Genomic DNA, 20,145 nt, shown 5'->3' on the forward strand with positions numbered 1-20,145 from the left:
AGTGAAAAAAGAATATCAAGAGAGTCTCTAAGGAACCTAGGGGAAAACTCACATAGGTGATAAGATACAAAGTGAAACATGGGTGGCAGATATAACTAACCCAATCTAAAGTGAATGACTATTCAAGTATAATAGGTGGAAAAGCAAAAAATAATGGGAGAAATCTTTCCGAGATCAAAAGACTGATTTTGAGCCCAAATGTGCATGCTTAACAGACACAAGGTCACTGAAAATAAAACATGATAAAGAGTTCAAGAGTAGGGAAGTGGCATCTCAGAAGAACAAATCTTTACGAAAGACGGTACAAACAGTACAGGCACCATGCATGTCGCCGGCAAGATATCTCCTCTCGCCCCACAAAAATGTCCCAAATGGATTTTGCAGATGTAATTAAGTTAAAGATCTTGAGATGGGAAGGTTATCCTGGATTGTCTGGGTGGTCCCAGTGTGGTCACCCACTATAGGGATAGAGACCACACTCCAGAGGAAACATGAGACATCTCACCAAACAGAAAAAAGGCCCCTTAGTCAGCTGGTCAGAAGGATCAGGTGAAGGAATGAGAGTGAGATTGAGATGATACTCTTTGAAGGCAGGAAGTAGCCACAAGCCTAGGAAAGCAGGCGGCCTCAAGCATTCAAAAAGGACAAGGAACACATTTGACCTTACATCCTCAAGAAAAAATGCAGCCTCTTGATTTTGATAAGACATAGCTCCATCTTCTAACCTCTAGTACTACTGAGGTAGGAGGTAGATGGGCCCTGGGCTGAGAAGAGCTAGAATTTATCAGGCTGAGTAATTTGGACTTTGTTTCTCTTTGACACATCAAGGAGAAAGTTAATGGTGGGAGCTGAGATTTGCTGGACTAAAATGATAAAATGATCAAGTCAATCACTCAGAAGGTAAAGAAGACCTCCCTGAATACAGCTGTGGAGAAAGCCTCTTCAGGGTCGAAGTGGGAGGAGATGTTTTCCCATAATAGATGTTGTCAATCTTCCCATAGACCCTTGAGCTGGAATATATCTTGCCTAAAAATGTGCATGCATATCAGGAAGGGCCCTGGGTCCAGTTAGGTCTGAGAAATAAAATAAGATAATTGGCCAAAAGAAAACAAAGAACCAGAAGGACTGTCATATACAAGTGGTTTAAATCACCTCTCTGTCACATTCCTCATTCAGGAGGACACCTGTACCCACAGTCTTCCTTTGGGTATGTATTATTGCTTTGCTTCTTCCTTAGATAGATTCTCTATATGCTCTCCCACATGTTGTGCTGTGCCTCTAAAAATAAACTTTGTACCTATTTTTATAATTTTTGCCTCCTTGAAGCATTCTTGCTTTGGACAGGGACACGAATCAGGGCAACCCTGCTTTTAGTCTCTAGCTGGTCTAGTGGTTAGAACTCCTGGTTTTCACCCAGGCTGCACAGGTTCAAGTCCTGGAAAAAGAATTAAGATGTCCCTTCAAGCTATCACTCACTAATGTATACCTGAGGTCACTATTAGATAATACGTATGTAACTTAAGCCACTTAAGTTGTGGTAGCTTGTTACAGCAGCAGTAGGAAACTAACACATGTTGTTAATTGAATTACAATGGTTGAGAAAATATTACAAATATTTATTATAAAAATGCATAATGTAATGTACACACATAGCATATAACCATGTAAGCTAGGTTATTTAGCTTATTCTTGCCTTGAAACCAGTCTCAGCATCATGGTTACATTTTTTTAGATATTGCAACTAGGATAAGGTGAAAAGTAATTTCAATCTTAAAACCCTTCTAACGAGGTCACAGAGAGATCTCATAGAATTGCATAACTTCTTTAAAAAACTTGGCTTTCCAACCAACCTCATTCACAGTTCTCTAAACTTAGCCCCAGGAGCTTTTGCCACTCTATATAAACACCTCCCTATTTTTTTTTCTTTTCAGGACTGCACCTGCAACATATGGACGTTCCCAGGCTAGGAGTCAAATGGGAGCTGCAGCTGAGACCTATGTCACAGCCACTGCAACAGTGGATCCAAGCCACATCTGCAACCTATGCTTCATCTTGCAGCAATGCCAGATCCTTAACTTACTGAGTGAGGCCAGGGATGGAACTCACATTTTCATGAACACGATGTTGGGTTCCTACCCACTGAGCCACAGCTAGAACACCCTCTTTTGCTTTTTTTAGGGAAAAACCATCTTACAGTCTCCCAGGCCTGCTCCACCCCACCACCTCAACCATGATGCCCATTAATGCCATGAAAAATCCAGGCAGTTATAGCTGCCCAAACAACAAAGCCATCCATCCTCCTCCTCCAAAGAAGTGTGAAGAAAGAGGGAACTAACTAATTCATTGATTAGTTATGAATTAGTTCATATTATCTTTTGTTTCATTTTTCCCAAAAATATAAATGCTGGTATTGCTTCTGCTCCTACTGTGGCTACAAATATCCCATGACTTCTGAATCTCATTATGGTATTAATAATAATGCCAATAACAATAATAATTAGAAAATGTCATATCAGGAGTATGTCTATGGGAGTAGTTCACCTCTGGGAAAGTAATAAAGAGACTATATTAGCTGCTGAGAATTTAACAAAAATAGAAAGTAAACTGAAATGTATTTGGATTTTTACTGTCACTACATAGTATCAATGAAAATTTACCCTCAGGTTGGTGCCACCACTTACACCAATCCCCACCTGTTGCAGGCCACTGGTGTCCTGAGTCTGCAAACCCCATTGTTAATGGAGGTTCTATGTATGGTTCTCCAATTATATAGATGAAAACAGAGATATTAGGAGAGGAAATCACAATGTGCTTAGTTTCATATACTACAGCATTTTGGCTTGTGTTCATATGAGACTTTTCAGTGCTCCTTGTCTGCAAAGAGCTAAGATTTTTGATCTTACATTTAAATTGAAATATCTGAATCCAGGTCCAATCAAAAGACTAGTAATTTTCTTTGTGCTTTAAGAGGGTACAGAAATTTTCACTTTTTAAATCATATTTGAATAGGGCAAATGTGACAAAAACAATGTTTTTGTTTATTTGTTTTATTTTTTAAATTTGTGACATGGCTTTATATAGATACATACTTGGTATATATTAGCTAAAATATTAGAAAATTATTCTTATTGTAATGTTAAAATATTTTATATAAGAAACACAATATGACAATAAATTACACGTTAAGTGAAAAGATGTATATGGATATTTAAGGTTCCTGAAAATCTCACCCTGCAAATCATTTAGTTCTTCAACAACTGCAACCAAGTGCTATCTTAACACTAACATCTATAGTCATAACTTCAGTGCCCCCAGAGAACAGAAAACTCACCAGATCTAAATTCATAAGACTTATGTAGTCTAGTATGGGAAAGATTTCAAATATGGAGAATGAAAAACATGTAATTAACTCTGAGATTTTGAGCAAGAGAACTACCTTCCCAAACTTCAACTTTCTCAACAATAAAAATGTGAAAGCCATCTATGCTTTGACTACTTCCCATCAGTAACTCTTGGGTCCAGTAAATGTGTGATCCACTGGACAAGAAGCAGACATAGTAGCTTAGAGACACTGACATAGTCTAAATGAAAAGCCAAAAGCTTGGAATAATATAAGTGGCAACAAGAACACAGAAAGAAGGAAATGCCCTGGACATGAAGGCTAAGTGCTTTAGGGACATACAAGAGTAGATGATTAGATTTGGAGGCTAAGAGGGAGAAAGACCTTGATGACTACACAGAATGCTATACCATTCATGAGAATAGTGAAATAGAAGGTAAAAAAGGGACACACAGGAATATGATAAATTCAGCTTTTAAATTTCATCTAAGATGTGTATGAAGCATTAGATACAGATGTCTTTTAGCAGCTGGAAATGTGGATCAGAACTGCAGAAGGGAGATCTAAATGAGTGGCACTATAAAAAGAGTTGAAGAAGAGGAGGAGAAGGACCATGGAGGGAGGGGAGAAGAAGGTAGTAATAAAGGGAACTTGTAGAAAATAGGTAGTATTATTTTGAATATGTATATTTTATATCAATATTATAATAAATGTACTAGAATTCAATCTTTTTTACTCAACAAAAATATTTCGTATAGCAGAAATTAATACAACATTGTAAATCAACTGTATTTTAATAAAATGAATTTTTTAAAAAAGATCAGTAGTGGGAGTTCCCATCATGGTTCAGCAGTGATGAACCAGACTAGGATCCATGAGGATGCGGGTTCAATCCCTGGCCTTGCTCAGTGGGTTAAGGAGCCACCATTGCTGTGAGCCATGGTGTAGGTCACACACTCGGCTCAGATCCTGCATTGCTGGGCTGTGGCTGTGGCCAGCAGCTATAGATCTGATTGGAACCCTTGCCTGGGAACTTCTACATGTCAATGATGCAGCCCTAAAAAACAAAACAAAACAACAAAAGTTAGTAGCAAAGCAAAAAAAAAGAAAAAGATACATGCTCCCATGCCCCCTATGTTCATAGTAGCACTATTTACAATAGCCAAGACACAGAAGCAACCTAAATGTCCATTGACAGATGGATGGATAAATAAGATGTGGTGTATACATACGATGAAGTATTACTCAGCCATAAAAAAGAATAAAATAATTCCATTTGCAGCAACATGGATAGACCTATAGGTTATCATACTAGGTGAAGTAAGTCAGACGGATAAAGACAAATACCATATGATATCACTTATATGTGGAACCTAAAATATGACACAAAAGAACTTCTCTAGGAAACAGACACACAGGTATAGAGAGCAACCTTGCGGGCCCCAAGGGGGAGGGGGAGGGAGGGAAGTATTGGGAGTTTAGTGTAAGCAGATGCAAGCTATTTTATATAGAATGAATAAAAACAGGGTCCTAATGTATAGCACAGGGAAGCATATTCAATATCCTGTAATAAACCCTAATAAAAAATAATATGAAAAATAATATATATGTATAACTGAATCACTTTACTGTACAGCAGAAATTATCACAACATTGTAAATCAACTACACGTGAATAATTTTTTTTAAAAAATTTGAAGATTGGTCCATGTTAGTACATACAGATTGATGTGAACATGAGTAAATATAGAAATAATAAAGAAATTTCCAAAAGGTTATACAGCAAACTGATAACCGTGATTACCTTGAGGGAAGGGAGAGGTAATTAGACTTAATGCTGTGGTCAAAGAGGCATGAAAACACTTGTAAATTTTATTTATTTATTATGGAGACTGAATTTATGTATTGCCTTTAAATATACAAATTTTATTTTAATTTTTTTTGTCTTTTTGTTCTTTCCAGGGCCACACCCACGGCACCACAGCATGTGGAGGTTCACAGGCTAGGGATCGAATCGGAGCTGTAGCCCCTGGTCTATGCCATAGCCACAACAATGCCAGATCCAAGCCATGTCTGCAACCTACACCACAGCTCACCACAAAGCCAGATCCTCAACCCACCGAGCGAGACCGGGGATCCAACCCGCAACCTCATGGTTCCTAGTCGGATTCCTTAACCACTGAGCTACGATGGGAATTCCACAAATTCATTTTTAAGGTGAGGTTAGACTAATTAACTCAGGTTATCATGCTCAGATTTGCTCATTAAGCCTTGTAAAATTAAATTATGTACTGAATGCTAGAAATCCAAGGAAAATGCCAATGTTTCATCATAAAAGAGTAATTTAGTAAGGTACATTTCTACTGAGTTAGTACTGAAACTATGAGGGCACATGTATCAAAATCTTATAAATAGTAAATAATACCACTGAAAAATTTTATATTTTAAATGATTTATCATTTGAGAAATCAATATTTTTCATTAGTTATTTTGACAAAGCCAGTGTGACAAATAGGAAGAGAAGAGGTAAAACTGTCACTGTTTGCAGATGACATACTATATATAAAAAACCTTAAGGACTCAACCCAAAAACTACTTGAACTGATCAACAAATTCAGCAAAGTAACAGGATATAAGATTAACATTCAGAAATCCATCACATTTATGTATGCTAATAATGAAATATTAGAAAAGGAATACAAAAATACAATACCTTTTAAAATTGTACCATGAAAAAATCAAATACCTGGGAATACACCTGACCAAGGAGGTAAAGGACTTATATCCCAAGAAGTATAAAACATTAGTCAAGGAAATTAAAAAAGATGTAAAAAAATAGAAAAATATTCCATGCTCCTGGGTTGGAAAAATTAATATAAAAACGGCTATACTACCCAAAGCAATCTACAGATTCAACGCAATCCCTGTGAAATTACCCAGGACATTTTTCACAGAAGTAGAACAAACAATCCAAAAATTTATATGGAATCATAAAAGACCCAGAATAGCCAAGCAATTCTGGGGAACAAAAACCAAGCAGGATGCATAACTCTCCCAGACTTCAGGCAATATTACAAAGCCACAGTTATCAAGACAGTTTGGTACTGATACCAAAACAGACATACAGACCAATGGAACAGAATAGAGAACTTTTTAAAATTGCAAATCCTTAATAATAAATGAAATGGAGTTCCCTGGTGGCCTAGAAGTTAAGGATCCATCATTGCCACTTCTGTGGCTCAGGTCACTGCTAAGGCTCAGGTTCAGTCCCTGGCTCAGGATCGTCTGCATGTTGCCAGAATGGCCTAAGTAAATATGCTACAATACAATACAGTGCTTTCTGAAAATCCACCATCAAATAGAACTTGTGAATACTTCTGAAAAAATGGAAAAATGAAACAATTATGATTCATTTTCCTTCTTTTTCTAGAGAATTGTCTGGTTTCCTACATTTCTTTCAATAATATGCAGCCAAATGCCCCCCAATATCTAATTATGACAATTTCCAATGTTCGGTGTAAAGTCTCTCTTTTCTTCTCTCTTCATGTAGCATTCCCATTGAATTGACTCATATTTATGACATTAATTTTTTTTCTTCTACAAGCATGCCACTCAGATCTGGTACCTTCAACCAAGCCTCTCTCCTAAGTGTAGCTGTCACCCTTCTCTCTCTCACTTGATGCACTGCAACCCCAAACAAACAGGGCCCAAACAAATTTTATTATATTTTCTCTTTCCTTTCACTTTGGAGCAGCCCTGGGTAATATCCAAAATGGCTTGCTTATTTATAGCTCTTCACACAAGGTCATTTAAGGAGAATGTCAGAGCATGAGTTGTGGATTCAAATATTGGCTACATTTTGGAAATTAATCCCTTGTTGGTCCTATCATTTGCAAATATTTTCTCCCATTCTGTAGGTTGTCTTTTGATTTTGCTTATGGTTTCATTTGCTATGAAAAAAACATTTAAGTTTAATTAGGTGCCATTTGTTTATTTTTGTTTTTACTTCTATTAGTCTAGGACATGGATCCCAAAATCTACTGCTGCAATTTACATCAAAGACTGCTCTACCTATGTTTCCCCCTAGGATTTTTGTAGTATACAGTCTTATATTTAGGTCTTTGTCCATTTTATTTTTGTACATGGTGTTAGAGAATGTTCTAATTTTATTTTTTTATTATGCAGTTTTCTGGTTGGTACATGTATTCAATGGAACACTGGTCAGCCATAAAAAAGAAGGAAATAATGCCATTTGCAGCAAAATGTTTGGACCTAGAGATTATCATACTAATTGAAGTGAACCGGACAAAGATAGTTATAATATAGCATATATGAGGAATCTAAAAATAATAAAAACGAACTTATTTACAAAGCAGAAATAGATTCACAGACATAGAAAACAAACATATTTTTACCAAAGGGAAGGGGAGAGAGGGATAAACTAGGATATTAGGATTAAAATATACATTTTACATAAAATAAATTTATTTTACATAAAATAAATAACCAACAAGGTCCTACTGTATAAGCACAGGGAACTATAAATATTCTGTAATAACCCATAAGGAAAAAATCTGAAAAGAATGCATATATACACATATACATATGTGTGTATGTGTGTGTGACTGAATCACTGTGTTGCACACCTGAAACTAACACATTTTAGATCATCTATAATTCAAAAAAGATATATGTATTAAATATATATATATAAATAAGTATTAACTACAGTGAGGCAGGTAACAGGAGGCAGACTGGATTCAGACAGCAAGAAGTGACACTGGCATTTGGGGGTTAGGGTACACAACCCATTCAAGGCAGCAGATATTCCTCACAGTAGAATCAGCCTATCATGGACATATGGGTATGCTGTCAATTAAAAAAAAAATCTTGTACTAAATTCTGGTTACTCTATTTAAAACAAACTTTGTAAGTATAGCAATAAAAAAATGTTGAGAACAGTTGACAATTTTTTACGGTCTTTTCTGTAGAAGATTTTATTTAACCCCTAAAGAAGCAGAAGTATGCTTCCATTTTGGGTAAACATGCTCATCACAACCAACAATTTAAATGCACACACCAATGTGAATGAAAAAGGAAAAGAACAAAAAGCAAGAACTGTCTAGCTTTGCTCTCTAAAACAAATGAAATCTTGAATATCTACTGTTAAGTCACTGACTGCTTAACAACAAAATTATTTTTATAATACAGATGTTCAGAAGTACATCAAAGCTTTTGAGAGGTGAGATCATCATCTGAGAAACTGCTACTTTCCCACCTAGCATAGAACCACTGTAAACTCAGTAATCTTGGTAAGTGTGTGTGGGTGTGTGTGCCTTTTATTGTCTGTGTTGCATGTTTTATTTGGTGACCTCATGCTTTTAGCACTCCCTTCTAAATGTTCTTTCTGAGTAAACTTTACTCAGAAATATCTTTGTTTCTGATCCAAACTTTAAATCACCATTCTTTTATCTAAATGTTGATAATTCCTCCCTCAAATCATTTCTTGAACCAAGTGCCATCTTAAAATTCTAGCAGCTACCTTACATCTCAGGGTCTAAGCCCCTAAGGACGCACAGTTTTCAGTGAATTCCACTGAACCCTTTCAATAAGTCAGACGTGCTGCAATCTGTAATCAAGTTTATTTCCCTAACAAATCCCTTTGCCAGAAGAATCTGTTTCCAATTTCTCAGACTGTTACTCAGAGAGGTCTAAAGGCTGGTACCTCCTTTACTAACTCAGGTGGAATATTTTACATAAAAGTCAGATCACTGTCTTCTCTCTACCATCTACACAGAATAAAAGTCCCCCTTCAGCTCCTGTGCATACATTTCCTCTTTGCCTACACATTTTAAATAGATTCTGATTTTTTTCTATTTTTTTGGCAGCCCCTCAATATAAAAAAAAAAAAATTGGTGTTCCTGGGCCAGGGCTCAGATACAAGCTGCAGTTGCAACATACAGCATAGCTGTGGCCACTTGGGATCCTTACTGGGCTGGGGATTGAACCTGTGCCCTGGTGCTGGAAAGAAACCACCAATCTTATTGCACGATAGCAGGAACTTTGATAAATTCTGACTCTTGTTTTAGGAAATATTTATTGCTGTGGGGGAAAGCACATGGTATATTGTTGAATTTAAGAAGTTATTAAACAGTATACAGAGTTGACAAAATTTTTGAAAAAAATGAAGGAAAATTGGATAAGACCTAAAGCACTAAGAGACTGGCTTCAGATCATGAGATATATGTCATCAAATCACATTTCATTCCTTTTTCTTTTTGTATTTATTGTATTTTTTACCTGGGATATGTTATTTTTAAATAAAAAAGCAAACGATAACAACTTTTAAATATTCTACACAAACTTGAGGACCCACTTCTAATGAACACCTGACTTAGTCACCTTAGAATTCAGCAATACACAGGCATCTGTCTTGGACATTCATACAGTATTTCAAAAAAAAAAATCTATTCACCTTGTTGATAAGTCATCAAAAAACCCAGTTCTTTCAGTTTTTAGACCACTAATCTCTAAACATCTTGCTCCTTGGAGCCAGATTTAAAACAACTATGAGGTATAACATTATACCAACCAGAATGGCCATCATCAAAAATTCTACAAATAAATCCTGGAGAGGGTGTGGAGAAAAGGGAACCCTCATACACTGTTAGTGGGAATGTAAATTGGTGCAACAACTATGGAAAATAGTATGGCAGTTCCTCAAAAAACTAAAAATAGAACTACCATACGACATAGCAACCCTACTCCTGGGTATCTATCTGGAGAAAACCAGAATTCAAAAAAACACATGCACTCCAATATTCATTGAAACATTATTTATAATAGACAAGACATGGAAGCTAAATAAATGTTCATCAAAAGATTAATGATAAAGAAAATGTGGTACATATATACATGGGATATTACCCAGCCATAAAAAAAGAATGAATAATGCCACTTGAAGCAACATGGATGGACCTAGAAACTATAATACTAAGTGAAGTTAGACCATGAAAGACAAGCATCATATAATACTACTTATATGTGGAATCTTTAAAAAGGATACAAATGAAATAATTTGCAGAACAGAAACAGATTCATATCATTTCAAAAACTTATGGTTACCAGAGGGGACAGGTGGGGGTGGGGGATAAGACTGTGGGATTGGCATATGCACACTGAGGTATATGGAATTATTGGCCAACAGGGACTCCTGTATAGCACAAATAACTCTACCCAATATTATGTGATAATCTATGTAGGAAAAGAATCTGAAAGAGAATGGATATGTGTATATGTACGAATGAATAACTTTGCTGTATAGCAGAAATTATCACAATCTCGCAAATCAACTGAAAAAAGTTCTCTACCTGGAAATGACTATGGTGTCTAATTTAAATGATGCAGCTGACAAGGGCCTACTCTCTAAAATATATACACAACTTATACAACTCAATAGCAAAAAACCAACAACCCAATGGAAAAATGGGCAAGGGACCTGAAGAGACTGTTCTCCAAAGATACACAGATGGCTAAGAAGCACATGAAAAAATGCTCAACACCCCTGATTATTAGAGAAGCAAAAATTAAAACTACCATGAGATACCACCTCACACCAGTCAGAATGGCCATCATTAATTAGTCCACAAATAAAACATGCTGCAGGGATGTGGAGAAAAGGGAACCTTCCTGCACTGTTGGTGGTAATGTAAGCTGGTACAACCACTGTGGAGAACAATATGGAGGTACCTTAGAAAACTATACATAGATCTACCATATGACCCAGCAACCCCACTCCTGGGCATATCTCCGGACAAAACTTTCCTTAAAAAAGACACATGCACCTGCATGTTCATTGCAGCACTATTCACAATAGCCAAGATATGGAAACAACCCAAATGTCCATTGACAGATGATCAGATTAGGAAAATGTGGTATATATATACACAATGGAATACTCCTCAGCCATAAAAAAGAATGAAATAATGTCATTTGCAGCAACATGGATGGAACTAGAGACTCTTATCCTGAGTGAAGTAAGTCAGAAAGAGAAAGACAAATACCATATGATATCACTTATATCTGGGGTCTAATATACAGCACAAATGAACCTTTCCACAGAAAAGAAAATCATGGACTTGAAGAATATACTTGTGGTTGCCAGAGGGAGGAGAAGGGGGAGGGGAAGGGGGAGAGGAAGGGGGAGGGAAGGAGGGAGGGGAAGGGGGAGGGAAGGAGGGAAGGGAAGGGGGAGGGAGTGGGATACATTGGGATCTTGGGGTTAACAGATGCAAACTATTGCTTTTGGAATGGATTAACAATGTGATCCTGCTGTTTAGCACTGAGAACTATGTCTAGTTACTTATGACAGAGCATGATAATGGGAGAAAAAATATGTATACATATATGTGTAACTGGGTCCCCATGCTGTACAGTGGGGAAAACAACTGTGTTGGGGATATAACAATTAAAAAAAATTTTAAAGAAAAAAATTTAAAAAAATAAAATGAAAACCACTAATATTTTTTAATAATAATTTTTATTTTTCCATTATAGCTACTTTACAATGTTCTGTCAATTTCATAGTAATATTTTTAAAGGAATTCTTTTGTGGCACTCTGGGTGAAGGATCTGGGATTGTCAATGCTGTGGTGCGGTTGCTGCTGTGGTACCAGTTCTGTCTCTGGTTTGGGAAATTCCACATGCAGCAAGCATGGCCAAAAGAAAAGAAAAGAAAAAATAAAACCACTAACCATAAAACAAGCAAAACATCCAACAAAATTAGGATTTTTTAATCTTCTAAAATAAATATTAATGCATAAAATTATTTCAAATTTATTTGTTTGCATGTTTATGCCCATGAGTGTGTGTGTGTGTGTGTGTGTTCATGAGGCCTGTTTTTAATCTGCAAATTGGAAAATCTAGTACCAAATTCACCTACCTACTTCTTTGGTCAGATCTGTGGTATTGTGGAGCCTCAGAAACCTCAATTCCAAGCATTTTTCTCACTGACCATGACTTTATTTTTTCAATTTAATTATTCTATCATTCTCAAATCAGCAATTTCTCAACCAAGTTGAGAAGTGGAAACTATTGTCCTTACAGTGTCATCACTATCCATGACCCACTTCCCCAGGTTATTCCTTAACCAATGACAATTCCATTGTCAAACACTATAATCTCTCATAAGCCAACACTGTGTACCCCTTGTCTCTTTCACCCTCCAAACAACCACCTGGAAAATACCATAATTCATGTTTACCCAGTATCCTCCTCATGTCCATCTCCATATCACCAGTTAAATATTGCCAGAGAAATGTAGCAAACCATATTAACCAGTTTAATTACCAGTTCATGATCACAGTTCTCAAGAGTGCTTGGCAGGGACAGTGTGTACCAGTACAACCTCTTTTTAGTTTAGGAATTTGGGACTGTCCATCCAATCTTCAAACACTGAACATCTCTATTTATAACTTCAATATATTTTCAATCTAACTTCAATCTTACCTTTAACTTTACCTTTACCTTTATCTCTTTTACCAGAACCCATTTCAATAAATCCTGGCTAAAGTTAAAGAAAAAAAAATTTCATCAGGCTCAGAATCCTATGTCATCTAATCTTACTGCTGATTTTCTAAGTGCAGTAAATATCTCCTCTGTCTACCGTGTCATAAATTTCTTCCTCCCTAGTGGATAATTTATAGTAGCATCCACTTTAGTGACTCTAACTTTCAAAAAGGCCCTGAAGTTTCTGTTGTGGCTCAGTGAACCCAACACAGCATCCCTGAAGATGTGGGTTCATTCAATGCCTGGCCTCACTGAGGTTAAGGATCTAACCTTGCCACAAGCTGCAGCATAGGTTGCAGAGAAGCTCAGATCTGGTGTTGCCATAGACTGTGGTGTAGGCTGACAGCTGCAACTCCAATTCTACTGGAATTGGAATGTCCCTGTGCCACAGGTGTGGCTGTCAAAATAAATAAATAAATAAATAAATAAATAAATAAATAAATAAATAAATAAATAGGACCTCTTTTGATTTTATCCTCTTTGTAGTGAATTGAATGCTATTCCCCTGAAAAAAAAATATGTCCACATGTTGAATATAGATACCTGTGCTATGCAGTAGGACACTGCTATTTATTCTTTCTACATATAATGGCATGCAGATGCTAACCCCAAACTCCCAATCTGTCCCTCCCCACAAAGAGAGCTTTTTAGAGTTTAAAAACACGCCACTCCATTATTTATAACCATCTCATCACATCTGATTAATAGTTAACATCGTATTGTATTATCTTCCCATTGCACTTAGGATCTGTCCATATGACTTCCTCATATGGGATTCATCTTCCAAAGCTGGCTTCATTAGGAGTCTGTTTCCACCTTGGGGCCCCTGCACTTTCTCCTCCCTGCAAGAATAGTGCTCCATCTGACATTCACCTGGCTGTGTCCTTCCTTTCATTCATGTTCCAACACAGACATCACCTATCATTTACCCTGGCTTATTTCCTTCGCAGCATTCCTCAATGACCAATAGCTTATTTCTTTGTTTCACTGTTTGTTTTTCAGTACTTGACTCTAACAATAAAAAGTAGCCTTGAGAGGTCAGGGATCTTATCTGTCTTGTTTACTCTTGTATTTTTACTTCCAAGAGTGAATGGGAGGAAATAAAATATTGGTGTTTCATATTATTTTGTCTTGTCTTTTAAGTTTCATGCATGTAAGGCTTCTCACTTTAGGGATTTCTTCTTCTCATTAATATGTTAATTCATTAACAAATGCTTATTGAGTACATTCTTTTGTCCCAGACCACTGTTGATTTTAGTAAGTCAAAGACAATTACAACAGCTTCTTTGCTCAATTAACTAATAATGTAAACCAATCTAAGGACTCTATTGGATATAATAAAGCCCTTTATACAAAGCTAACTATTTGGATTAATAACATTTAATTACTAAATTAAAGAAGAAAATTTTTCCTAAGCCCCTTAGTGGATAACTTCAGCTATTTATTTATTTATTTATTTATTTATTTATTTATTTTAATGATTTTTTTTTCCATTATAGTTGGTTTATAGTGTTCTGTCAATTTCTACTGTACAGCAAATTGGCCAAATCACACATAAATATACATTCTTCAGCTTTTTAAATACTACGAAAAAAGTAATATATTTAATTGAGAAAGTTAACATTTATTTTTCTTATTTCTTTTTGCATGTATATGTGCATGCATATTCATGTAAATATATTTTGACTGCTATCATTAAAGGAGTTCCTGAGTGTGATAATGTTCTATGTGATTTTCAGTAATTTACTTAAAAGAAAAATAAAATACTTTCTTGTTTAATATAGTCAGGAAATAAAGTATTTTGGATAAGTAAATATCTTTGAAGATTAAAATAGATGTATTTTTAGTATTATGCAAATAAAAAGTCCCAGAAATTGTGTCTTTCAGTCACCTAAGTTTATTGATGCAGTAAGAAATTACTCCGAGATGTTTAAGAAATTTACCTGGTATCCAATACCAACATGGTTGAGAAGAGAAATTGTCCATTAAAAATTCATTAACATTAGTTAAAGCTGACAATGTTAAGTGCACAAACGTTGTATTATTTTATTAGGTGGCTTCATGTTTTCCTAAAAATAGCATGACTTTTGGCCAAGCAGATGGGCCTTGTGATCCAAATTTAATCATTTACTAGCTATGTCACCTCAAGCAAGTCACTTAAATATATATTTTGACATTTAGTTTCCTTATCTTAGAAATGAGAGCAAAAATATCTTACCAGGTTATAGTCAGAATTGCAAAAAATACATAAAAAGACTTAGCACTTAATGGCTTTTTATGAAAACATTCCTAAATTATTAGAAGTATGCATTTACTTTCTCCTAAATAAGCTACTAAGTGTAATGATTTTGTAATACCTGTATTGCAAGGTAGTAATTAACCTATTAGATAAACATGAACACAAGAGTGAGTGTAACTCTGCATTAATTCACCATGCTACTCCCTCCCAGTCATTTCCCCTCTGGCATAGAGTTTCTTTCATACTCTGCAGAGGCTGGGGTAGGGAAATCAATGGGTCTCTTCAAGCTCCAATATGCTAAGATTCGAGTAAGCCATCACATCTTGTGATGTGACACTGTAATGCTCTAATGGCCTGTAATGAACTGTATCCCCTAAAGGACCTGTTGAAATCCTAATCCCTGGTACCTATAAATCGATCTTATTGGGAAAGAGGCTCTCTACTGGCAAGCTAAGACACTATTAGGGTGAGCCCTAACTCAGTATGACTCATGCCCTCATAAAAATAGGGAAACACCACACTATATAAATCAGAAGCCCCAAGTGAGAATGTCATGTGATAACAGAAGTAGAGACTGGACTGATGCAAATGTGAACCAGAAGAGGCTGAGGACCTTCTGCACCACCAGAAGCTAGGAAAAGGCAAGAAAGGGTTGCATGAGGAGTCTCAGAGGGAACCCGGCCCCATGGCGCCTTGATTTTGGACTCCCAGCCTCCAGAACTATAAGAGAATGCACTTCTGCTGTTTAAGCCACAAACCTTGGGGTGTTTTGTTACAGCAGTTTTATGAACCTAATCCAAGGTCTCAGAGCTGTGAGAACCTGTTGGTGCCTCCATGAAATGACCCCAGTTCAAGATCTGAGGATTATAGTTTCCCAATGTGCAATTTTCCATTATAGCCCTACATGAGAGGGCATATATTGTCACTGTCATGAGCAAGTTTTATGGTTTTCTCTGAAAAGATTAAAAATCAGGTTTTCCAGAAATAGAACAAAAAAAGAGAGAGAGAGAGGAATGTCCCAGGGTTATCTTCAACTTGTGATGATGAGTCTATATTTCTTTATATTCATTTAATAGGTGAGAAATATATTTGACAATATTCCATTTTACTCATTATGTTGAAGATATAATAGTGATACCCTAGTTATCTCTCTGCTTTATTTTTAATATTTGTATAAAATCATTTGTACATACAATTTTTAAAAAACCACTTTCTTAAACTTTCATCTCTGACATTCCAATAAATCTACTAAAAGAAAGAAATCACTTATTATTTCCAATACTGTCAAAGGAAACATGAAAAACATGGTAAATGTCAAATTTCATTAGGTATGCTTTTTATAATTAATGCTCCATATTTTCCAAAAGCAAAAGATATTATTTTGATGGTTATTTTTTCATTCTCTATGCTTTCCTATTTCTTTCTACCCAGAAAAAAATAATTTTAGTTTTTCACAAAGCCAACTTAAAATCATCCTTAAAACCCATTGTCATTATAAAGGTCTTCCAAAAAAAAAAAAAAAACAACTGAGAAAAATTTATGGGTGATTTTAAAATTATTATTATTTTAGTTTTTTACTTTTATGCTTCTTTTTCACCCTAAGATTAGATTATAGACCTATCCCTAGTAATAACTCCTGACACATGAATTCATTTTAGTATTTTCATGGCATCTTTCTTCTATAACAGAGTGAAATCTGGGGGCCCATTTGGTGGCAGGAAGAAATGGGTTATTATCTGCTTCTGTCATCAGTTTGGTGGCAATACACTTCCTTTCAAGGATTCTTTTCACTCCGCAATTGAAGTGACATCATAAAAGACTTGCTTTTAGAATGTGTCAGTCAGTGAAGTTAATTATTCATTATTCTTTATGGAATTGGAAGAAATATTGTTATTTTTATGAAATTAATTATGGAAATAAATATGCATTTGTAACTCGAAAAAAGTACCAACAAGGATTACTGTTATCACTGTCTTAGGCATGTGCATACACAGGTATAAAGGCTCCATCAATTACCTTAACTGTAAAATGGAAAAAAAAATTTATGAAACCATAGGTCGGTTGTGAGGATTAAATGATGTAATATTGTAAAGAACTAGAACAAATATGGGACTTGTAGGCACTTAATGAATTCTATTTGCTATTATTATTAAATATCAGATCCTGAGTGAAAATACTCCTTTTAAGATAAAATTTCTAACTTATAGGTATCCAGTCTCTTAAGAACTCCCAGTGTGCTTCGACTTATTCTAAACTACAGGATTTGTTTGTATTTTCATTTCATGTATTGTAACACTCATGCCTTTGCAATTTTTTGATTTGGGAGCCATCAAGATGAAATAAGCTCTGTTAGAAAAATTAGTTATATTAGAGTCAACAGTTTCTCATAATAGCAATATTAGGAAAGGTGGCTGGATTTATACACCCCTATAAAATATTTCAAATCATCATAATTCATCTATAATGCTATATCATTAAAAATAACTATTATCACAGGTACTTATCCTCAAGTTTAATAGCACTGGAAGTATCCATCGAGTAGCAGGTACACTGATGTAACATAATATGAAGGTTAAGAGCATTCATTCCATTTCCAGATTACCACGGCTGAAATACTAGTTTTGCTGTTTGCAAACCCTGTGGCCTTGAGCTGGTTATGCAGCAGTTCTGGGCCTTTTGTGCAACTGTTGAAAAATAGTGCCTGTCTCAATGTGGTCTTGTGAGAACTGAACATTTCAATATATAAAGCCATTAGGACATGTCTGGGCCAGAGTTAATACTTTACAATTGTAAACTCTTTTTAATATTACATATTAGGGTCTATTCAAAGTGCTGAGAATGCCACTGTAAAAGTAAGATAAGAAATTATCATATTAAGTGAAGTAAATCAAAGACATATCATATGAAATCACTAATATGTGGATTCTAATAAAATGATACAAAAGAACTTACAAAACCGAAACAGACTCAAAGATTTCAAAACCAAATTTATGATTACCAAAGGGGAAACATGGTCAAAGGGAGGGATAAATTAGGAGGTTGAGACTGACATGCACACTTTACTACATACGAACTAGATAGGTAACAAGGACATAGAGTATAGCCCAGGGTAAACTATTCAATACTGTGTAATAACCATGATGGAAAAGAATCTGCAAAAGGATGGATATATGCATATGTATAACTGATTTGCTCTCTGGTACACCCAAAGCTAATGAACTGTGTAAGTTAACTATATTCCCATAAAATTTATTTAAAAAAAAAATGTTCCCTTTCGCTCAAGTCTCTGACAGTATAGAATGGCAGAAATGCTCAGAATCATCGTGACATACTTTGGGAAATACATGTTCATGTGTTCAGAAAAGGAATTCCTAAGCCACTGAGGACCTAGGTGGAGGGTGAGGAGTTTGAAGAGGGTTCCTTAGAGAACATAATGAGAGAGCTAAACAATAAATGATGAATGGAGAGGATCTACATACACACACTGGATTGGTGTTTCCACTTCTGTGACCCCACTTTGATCCTTGGCTTGGGAACCTCCACATGCCATGGGCTCAGCAAAAAATAAATAAATAAATAAAAATTACCAAATTCATGGGATGAAAGATAAAGCTGACCAAAGAATCACAAGGCATGACATTGCCTTTTTTTGGTAAAACAACATGTCTAACTTCCAGAGATGAACACTGGGACACCAAGAGCTAGTAGTAAGTCCATGCACATGCTCCAATTTCATCTCCAAGTCCATAACTTCCATTCCTGATGCAATTCTGTAATTCACAGTCAAAGCTATTATGTGTATTGTCTATGATATATGTCATACTTAGTTAACAAATGAAATGAAGGCTTGAAGAAAATAGAAGCAGGAACAGAATAAAGGCAGTGCAGAAAAGAAAGGAAAAAAGAAGGAAGAAACAATAAAGAAAAAATTTAAGGTGATTCTTCATAGATGTGTATTTACTGCCATTTTAAGCCTTGTTTTCCAGTTTATTCTATGTTTCTCTTTTCTTTTTTCTTTTTTTTTTTTTTTGGTTGGATGGTTTCCATTTATTTTATGCTTGAGTACTTTTCAGTTTTTGTGAATGTAATATTTGGTTTTGATTTGTGGTTGCCCAGTTTTTAAAGTATGTTGACCCCTTCCTATATCTATAATGGAAAAAAAATAAAAATCATTATACAAAAAAAGAAAAAGTTGTCATGATAATTGTCAAAAGTTATAGAAAGAAGAAACATAAGTAGATCCTTGGACCACCCCCCACTAGTGATTTTAAGCTTATAGTGGAAGGAGCTATAATTAATTGGATAGGAAGACACTTAAATATCACCAGTGCCTCAGAGGAGCTACAGGAAAGATATTCCGTCCTGAGTCAGGTAACTGATGGCCATTGTGCCCATCCCCTCTTCACCCTTTCAGGACCACTGCTCCACTGTGATACCTCATAATAACAGATGTTGCAACAATAATAGGAGAGAGATGATGCTCAGTGATTTCAGCTGACTCAATAATCATATCCTGAGCTGGATGAGGGCTCCAGTCTTCACATCTGTCTTTAATCACCAGCTTAAGTTTGAGTTGATTCTTAGTTCATGAGAAAGATGTGCTTTTTGTTGGGTTGTCCTTCCTTAATGTTTCTAAGATGATCAGTGGTTGTTTGTTTTTCGATATAAAGCTATATGTTGTATATTTTGGAGATTAATCCATTGTCAATCATTTTGTTGGCAAAGATTTTTAAGGAGAGTGACTATCAAGAAAAGAATTCAAACTTATTATTTACATTATTACTGTTTCAAAAATAAACCCTAATTTTACGAGGAATACACAACCACTTTAAAAACACTGTATTGGTCTGCTCAATTTGCAGACTAACATAGAACATAAAATAGCATAAATTACATGGCTTAAAAACCATAAATTTATTTTTCAGAATTATGGATGTTAGAAGTTCAAGATCAAGGTTCCAGCTGATTGAGATCTGGTGAGAGCCATCTTCCCAACCTGT

This window comes from Sus scrofa, chromosome 8, assembly GCF_054392235.1.
Source record: "Sus scrofa isolate SSC_HxYL_T2T_F1_AM1 chromosome 8, Sscrofa_HxYL_maternal_Yorkshire_Landrace_v2.0, whole genome shotgun sequence".
In the NCBI taxonomy this organism is placed as follows: domain Eukaryota; kingdom Metazoa; phylum Chordata; class Mammalia; order Artiodactyla; family Suidae; genus Sus; species Sus scrofa.